Source organism: Octodon degus, unplaced genomic scaffold (genome assembly GCF_000260255.1).
Source record: "Octodon degus isolate 3935 unplaced genomic scaffold, OctDeg1.0 scaffold00078, whole genome shotgun sequence".
NCBI classification, from domain to species: domain Eukaryota; kingdom Metazoa; phylum Chordata; class Mammalia; order Rodentia; family Octodontidae; genus Octodon; species Octodon degus.
In genome coordinates, this window is record NW_004524654.1 from 7,472,209 (window position 1) to 7,480,461 (window position 8,253).

The following is an 8,253-nucleotide window of genomic DNA, read 5'->3' on the forward strand; positions in this document are numbered from 1 at the left end:
CTTTACCTTGGTCTTAACCATCCAGCAGAAAAGTATAAAAACGAAGTATAAGAAGTAAAGCCATGCTGTTATGTTGAGCTGTAGGGGACTCAGATCAACAATTTCTGACATTGCCAGTAAAGTGGAAGACCCAATACTGTTATGGACTACTGGACTCTTTTAGAATATTTTGCTGAGATTACACAACTATAATATTCAAATAACGGAACAAAAAAAGGGGATACAAATGAATGTCCATTTTGTATGTGTATTCAAAATGGCTGGGATAGATATATATATTTGCATTCTCTTAATGAATAAAGTGATTTGTTCTAATAGTGTTTGTAAATAGGATACCATGTCCACATCTTGTACAGCAATTAACCACTAAGAAGAATGTATGCAATGTGTTAATTATTGAAACTGTCCTACCAATTTGGTTTGAAAATAAATAAATATTTTTTTTTAAAAAAAGAACTCAAAAGAAAAAATACAAATAGAAAGGTATAATACAACTAAAAGGAAAGCAAGAACTTGAGGATAATTAAGAGAGGGAAAGGAGAAGAGCTAGGAAACATGACAGGGGCAAGCCATACAGTTATATGTAGAAGATGGGTAAGGCAATGATCCTGAGAATCTGCAGAAGATTTTTGAATCTAGCAGTTAATGGGAATGATTCTTACCCTGACTAACTATATATACTCACACCTGTGAACTAAGCAAGTGCACTGAAGATGGCAATTTGTAATAGTAGGTTCATGCTTGGAGTGCCTGTCATTCTGGTCTTCTGAATACGGGCTGCTTGTCATGACATGCCAGTTGCTGCCATGCTTCCTCTCAGGTAGATGACTGTTCAAAAAGAAGAGGGTGGTGAATGAAGGCAGGAGACAGGAAAAGGAATGTTGCAGGACTGTTGTGCTACAAGGTTGTATATGATTAGATATCTGGACTTATGTGTAAACATAAATATATAATTCTTTATGCCTATTTTCAAAATATATTTTAATTTAAAGAAAAAAAGACTTAACTCATAGCAATCCTGCTGCCCTGGCCTCCCCCAACTGCTGGAATTACAGGCATGCACTACCACACCTGAATTGATTACCTTTTTAAATATATGTGCCTTGTCTTCACAGTTCGATCAGTGGCTTTGATCTAAGCTTCCTTTTTAAAAAAAAAATTTTTACAGTTCTCCTCCCTCAGCATCCCAAAGTACAGTATCTCTTTCTATAACAAATATTTTGTTAATATCTTTTGAAATGTATGACTGATACAACTCTTGACTTGTATCTACATGTCCCTCTCAAAGTCTCATATGGCCAGTTATAGACTGGGCTTTTCAGAGGTGGTTGGATCCAGGGTGTGGATGCTGGGATTAAAGATGTGATGCTGGATGGTACTGGCAAAGAACAGACCTCAGGCTCAGTGGAACAGATTGAAAGATGCAGACACAATTACAAATACATTCAGCTACCTTATCCTTGACAAAGGGGCAAATATGTTCACTGGAAGAAAGAGCCCCTTTAATAAATAGTGCTGGAGAAACTGGCTTTCCTCCTGCCAAAGACTAAAACTAGACCCATGTCTATCACTGTGCACTAAAATTAAAGTAAAAAGATTAAAGACCTAAATATTAAAACAGAATCAATCTACTGGAAGAAAAAGTAGGTAGAAATCTTGGAAGACATAGGTGTAGGCAGAGAGTTTATGAACAAAATCCAAACCACACAGGAAATACTGCAGAGTCAACAACAGGTATTTCATCTATTAAAAAGCTTTTTCATGCCAAAAGAATCAGCAAGAGTGAAAAGACAGCCCACAGAATGAGTAGTCCCTCAGAAAAAGAACTTCTATCTAGAACCTATAAAGAACTGAAAATCAGGCCCCCAAATTCAAAGATCCAGTTCAAAAATGGGCATCTGAGATGAATATACACTTCTCAGATGAAGAAATGCAAATAGTAAATAAATATATGAAAAAAAAAGTTCAACATCATTAGTCATTCAAGAAATGCAAATTATGGCACTGGGGAGATGGCTCAGTGGAATAAGCACTTTCCTGGCAAGCACAAGGGCCTGAATTCAATCCCTGGTTCTGCAAAAAAAAAAAAAGAAATGCAAATTAAAACAACACTGAGATTCCATTTCACCCCAGAGAGAATGACTATCATCAAGAAATTGATAACAAATGCTGGAGGAGCTGTGGGGGAATAAGGAACACTTTTCCACTATTGGTGGGAGTGCAGACTGGTGAAATCAATGTGGAGATTCCTCAAAAAACTAGGATTAGAGTTCCCATTTAACCCAACCATTCTCCTGGGTATTTTACTGGAATAATTAAAAACATCATAGGGGCCGGGGAGATGGCTCAGTAGAATAAGCACTTGCCTGGCAAGCACAAGTGTCTGAGTTCAATCCCCAGTTCCACCAAAAAAATAAATAAAAAATAAAAAAAATCATACCACAGTGATATATGTGCATCCACATTTATTGCAGCACAATTTGTAACAGATCTTGAAAACAACCCAAATGCCCATCAATTAAGGAATGGATTTAAAAGATGTGGCATTTGTATGCAACAGAGTACTACTCAACTATAAAGAAGGGCATGGGACCAGTGAGATAGCTCAGTGGAATAAGCGCTTCCCTGGCAAGCACAAGGGCCTGAGTTCAATCCCTGGTCCCGCCAAAAAATAAAAAAATAAAGAAGGGCAAACTCAAGGTTTTTCTAGGTAAATGGATGCAAGTTGAAACCATATTCATAAGTGAGATAAATCAAGCTCACGGGGCTGGAGAGATGGCTCAGTGGTCTAAAGCACCAACTTGGAACAAGCTTGGCAAAGCACAGGGACCGTGGTTCGATCCCCCAGCACCACATGCCAGCCAGCCCCGCCCCCTGGTGGGCTGAGCTAGCCACACACACACAACACACTCTCTCTCTCTCTCTCTCTCTCTCTCTCTCTCTCTCTCAAATAAATAAAACAATTAAAAAAAATTTAAAAAAAAATCAAGCTCACATGTGTAAACATATCATCTCCCTAGTGTAAGAAGCTAAAAGAGTAAGATCCAAAATGTACAATAGATATTCTGAAACGCTTATATTGTTTTGCTGAGGACCAGCTTGACATGGTACAAGAAGGCAATAATTAATATAAATTGGCATAAAAATAAATTGAGAGTCTGTCCTAGCCCTACATGGCTTGTGTCAAGGCCTGTAGCTGGCTTAAGGATACATTAATCTTTAAGCCAATAGCCAGAGCCAAGGCCAGCTAACAGTCTATGAAGTTCTGGTACCTCAAAGCAAGATACTACAGCAGCCGAGGACTTTGACTCACACAATTCTGTCTAGCTCAGTAATCCGGTTAGCAGACAAGCAGGTTACCAGTTAATCATGATTTGTTATTGTGTGATTGCCAAAAAATGCATCATTCCTCAATTCTTTTTTTTTTTTTTTTCTTCTTCTTTCTGGTACTAGGGATCAAACAAAAGACCTGGTACTTGCCAGGCAGATGCATAGGCCACTGAGCTATATCCCTGGCCCCATAATTCCTCAATTCCTGAACCTTGACCATGTCAGCAGTTCACCCCCACCACTTTCTACAGCCTGCCAGCACACCCCCAGTCATACTGTGTACCTAATAAAAGTGAAAGACAGTGTGCCCCATGGTTTTAGCCTATTGCTGGACTTTGACCATCCTGGTATTCCTTGTAACTAAAATATATGTTTTGTCTGTGTTTTATTCTGTCATTGTACCTGGTTGCACCTCTGAGCAGACTGGTGGTCCTAGGCTGGGACCCCATATCGTTTGATCAATTTTTCATGCTTTTATCTTTTTCTTTTTTGATGCTTTTTTTAATCTGAGCACCAAGACGATACAATTCACAATACATGAACCATTATCACTCTCCTACTGTCTTGTTTTGAAATTCTGTATCATGTTTATTGGTTTTTTTCTCTTTAAAATAAAAAAAGATGTGATGCTAAGATTCATGGTGGGATACTATTAGTAAGGTTGCCCTACCCTGTAGCTTGGTCAAAATATAAGTGAGAGAAACATATCTACAGCTATCACTCATTGAGGCTGCTGCTTCTGTTGCTGCTCTTCGTCTTCTGCTCATGCTGCCTGTCCTGCAATGCCCCTCAAATACTTTCTCTCCAAAATGCAAGTACAGATTCAATACAGCCTACAATTTCTGTGGTTTAATTTACTTCTCTAAAGCCTTTTGGTAAACTCTGGTTTTCCATGGGTCCTAAGAACCCCTTCTGAGTACTCCCAGTTTTTATTAAACTTCACAAAAAATACTTTTTTTTTTCTTTTTGGTGCTGGAGATTGAGCCCAAGGGCTTTGCCGTGCTGTCCATGTGCTTTACCACTGAGCTGCACCCTCAGCCTCAGAATACTTTTTTAGAAGTAGGGTGACATACTACACACCACTATTATTTAACTCTTATTTAAATATACATGTAGGAAATGCAAAGTTTACTTCTACCCTTCTAAGTATTTTCTTTCTTTTTTTTTTTTTTTTTCTTTTTTTTTTATTTTAGGGAAGGGTCTACAGGGTATTCAGGGTCTCACTACTACATCGGACTCGTAGTGATCCACCTGTTTACAGCCTCACAAGAGCTGGGATTACAGGTATGCGCCACCACAGCCAGTCTCAATTGTACCCCGGGGGTGGGGCCGGCACAGCAGGCCCAGGGATTGAACCCCTGGCCCCTGTGCCTGCTTGCAGGCGCTTTAATCCGCTGAGCTATTTAGCCAGTCCTCCTTCTAAGTATTTTCAATGGGGCCTGAAAATAAAAGTGATGTAAAACAGATTAACAGAAAAAGTATACACTCTTAATGTCAATTTTATATAGTATGGGAGCCCTCATAAAGAAATATAAACCCAGAAGAGTAGCAAAACCTAAATGATTTTTAAATTAAAAAGTAGTTGTGGAAAAGTAAACTATCTGGAAAAAATTGAGGAAATATTTTAACAAGTCCTGTTTATATAAAATTTCTGTGTCTCACTCTCCCATCCTTAAGAATCTTTACTTCTGGTATAAGGAGGATATCTTTCAGTTGTCCTGTTTTGTTTTGTTTTGTTCTGAGACAGGTCTTGCCATGTAGTGCATGCTGGCTTGGAACTCACGAGGTACCCTAGAAATTCTCTGGGATCCTCCCACCTCAGTTCCGAGTGCTGGGACTACAGATGTACTCTAGCATAAAAAGTACATCTTTACATCAGGGTTTCTGCTTTAAGGGAAAAAAGGAGAGGCCTCTCAGCACACTTCTAGCACCTTCTTTTGGCTCAAAATAACCTTTATGCCAAAGTGACATGTTTGGGGATGACATTCTGTCACATCTCTGGACATATTACCACCTGACTGGTTTATAGCAAGTTCCAACACACCAAGTTGGCCATAAAAGCAATTCATTTCTGTGCCACCAGAGGCTGCTATCGCCACTACTTATGTTAAAGGTTGGTCCACTACTAGCTGCACTTTTAAAATAGTTTTCAAACAAAAGGCCCATATTACAAACTTATTTTTATAAATTTCAGAACACATCTTGTAGATAATAAACTTGGACATGGAGCTATTAATAAAGCTGCCAAAGACGATGCTTAAACAAGATAAAAGAACCTGAAGCATATCAAATGTGAACTTAAATAGTGTATAAGTACAAAGGCCCCAGTTTTCCAATACACACTCCCTGACCTGTCTTGTCTGTACCTTTTTCAATTGTATAGATATGGGCCAGCGAGATAGCTCAGCAGTCTAAAGCACTTGCCTAGGCAAGTTTAGGCAAGCACCCAGGGACTGACTGCGGTTTGATCCCTGGAACCACATGCCTGCCACACCAGCCCCGTTCCCAGGGTGGGCTGGGCTGGTCAAAAAATATATACATATATTTTTTTTTCATTCAATTGTACACATAGAACTTTGAGCCAGCCTTTCTGCTATGCTCTAGGAAGTACAGAGATTAATGAATTCCATAAAATCTTGTGCTACATTACAATGAACCCAGAATTACTACTTCATACACAGAAGTACCTACTTGGTGAGAGCAAAAGAAATTATCTCAGTTTGAAGAGATGCAGAAGCTTCATAGTGAACAGCTGAATATGCTTTAAATGAAATAGCAAGTTCCTATAGAAGGGAGAATGAAACAGAATGGTGTGTTGAAGCATCCGTAAGTAGTGAAGCAGGAAGGAAATCAATACCTTACGATATTAAGTCTGAAAAGAAACCCAGGGCCTAGACCATATAGATGGAATTCTACTTATAATGCTAATTTTTACACTTGGCCATCCATGGAGGATTGCAGAGAAGGGAGAGTCTTTCCTTCATTTATTGGCTGGAGCTCTGTATTAAAGATCAATTGACAAGAGAAAAGCACATACAACACAGAAGCCTGCCTGAAGAAGCCTACACAAACACCCAAGAAACAGTTCCAACCAGGCAATTACATGCTAAATTGCACAGAAGAATAACAAGACAAGGAACCTGGAAGACGGCAGTTCACCAGAGTAGACTCACAGCTTTCTTTCACCCACTCCACTTCGTCTCTGATGGTAAGGTATTCAGATACAGAGAAGTCACCTTTCACACATTTTTAAATATATTTAGTACAGTGTCTACAGAGTCTCACTACACAGATCAGACTCGTAGTGATCCTCCTATTTTCAGACTCCCAAGCACTGGGATTAAAGGTGTGTGCCACCACACCCAGTCTCATCATGCCTGGGGCCTGGGCCAGCACAGCACGCCAACGGGGGTCCCTGAATCTGTCTAAGCAGGCATTGTTTGCATTTTAATCCACTGAGCTGTCTGGCCGACCCTCACAGGTAAACTTTACCTCCTGCTTTCAGGGTTTTTTTTCCCTGTACTAGGTAGGGATCCAACTTGGAACCTGTCACATGCCAGGCAGCCATTTGCACAGCTGAGCTGTCTCCCCAGCAATCTCCTGCTTTCAGGAAGAAAAAGTCAAAGTGCACTTTCAAAAAAAGAATAAAGATTTAGCACTTTGTGATAGGTTGTACTGCTAAATTATGGTTGTCATCTAATATGGCTGAAGCCCTTAAATCAACTTATCTTCCAATGACCTCCCCTGCACATACACACAGGAGAGACCCCAATCAACTCCCCACATGTAATTGAAACTGATCCTCTAACTCCACCCCTAAGAAAAGTCCATAACAGTCTCAGCTTTCTTGGTCTCAGGTCAGAGGACTTTCCCATCTGCCTTTGATCCTCTCCGCATCTTCAGAGTTAATAAAGGCTTCTTGTATTTTTCCTATCTCTTTACTGCACTGCTGAAAAAGCTCTCACTTTGCTTAGCAGATAACTAAATTATTATTAATGATATTTAGTCCCTTAAGAGTCACTGGCGAGGTTATACAGGAGACGAATGGGCTGTAATAACGACAAGCAGTCCTAATTTGGTAGGTAGTCACAATTACAAAACTTTCTAATTCTCGGCATTTAACACGGGTCTATTTAAACCACTTCCTAACACCCAGCTTTCAATACAAAATTTGGTGGTGATACTAGGTATTGAATTCGGTGCCCAAATCTTCGGGCACTGAGCTAGGTCACTGGCCCTTTTTACTTGGGCCACAACACCCAACTGAAACAATCAACGTTAACACTTAAAAGAAAGCACCTCCACCTTCTTTCAAAAAACCAAAACTAGGGCCGGCGGTATAGCTCAGCGGATTAAACGCTTGCTTCGCAGGGGTCAGGGTTCGAGCCCTGGAACCGCGTGCCGCGCCAGCCCCGCCCCCGGGCGCCCTGAGCCGAAGATGGAGTCCGGGCGTGGTGGCGCACGCAAGTAACCCCAGCACTAGGGAGGCAGAAATCAGGAAGATCACTACGAATCCGAACTGCGTACTGAGACCCCTGCACAAAAATTAAAAACAGAAAAAAACCCTGACAATCCAGTCCCCAGTTCAGCGCGAAAGCCAGACGAGCAACGCCCGCCCGAACGCTCTACCACAAGTTCTGCCTGGATAATTAGGGGTCCTCACAGCCGTGGAGCGGCGGGGATATAGGTGTCTCCCAAATCCGCCTATAGAGATATGTTTATGTACCAATTCCATGAGATGAATGTAATTGTTGTATATCACAAATATATACAATAAAAATCTTTTAAGACCCGCATTGCCATAGCACAGTTTTCCACTGCCCCAGGCTACAGCTCTACGGGCTAGGCCTTTCCGCGCAGCCACCTCATCCGGCACGCAGTGGGCAGCGTCCTACGTCACGCCAGCGCCGTGCCTCAAAATAG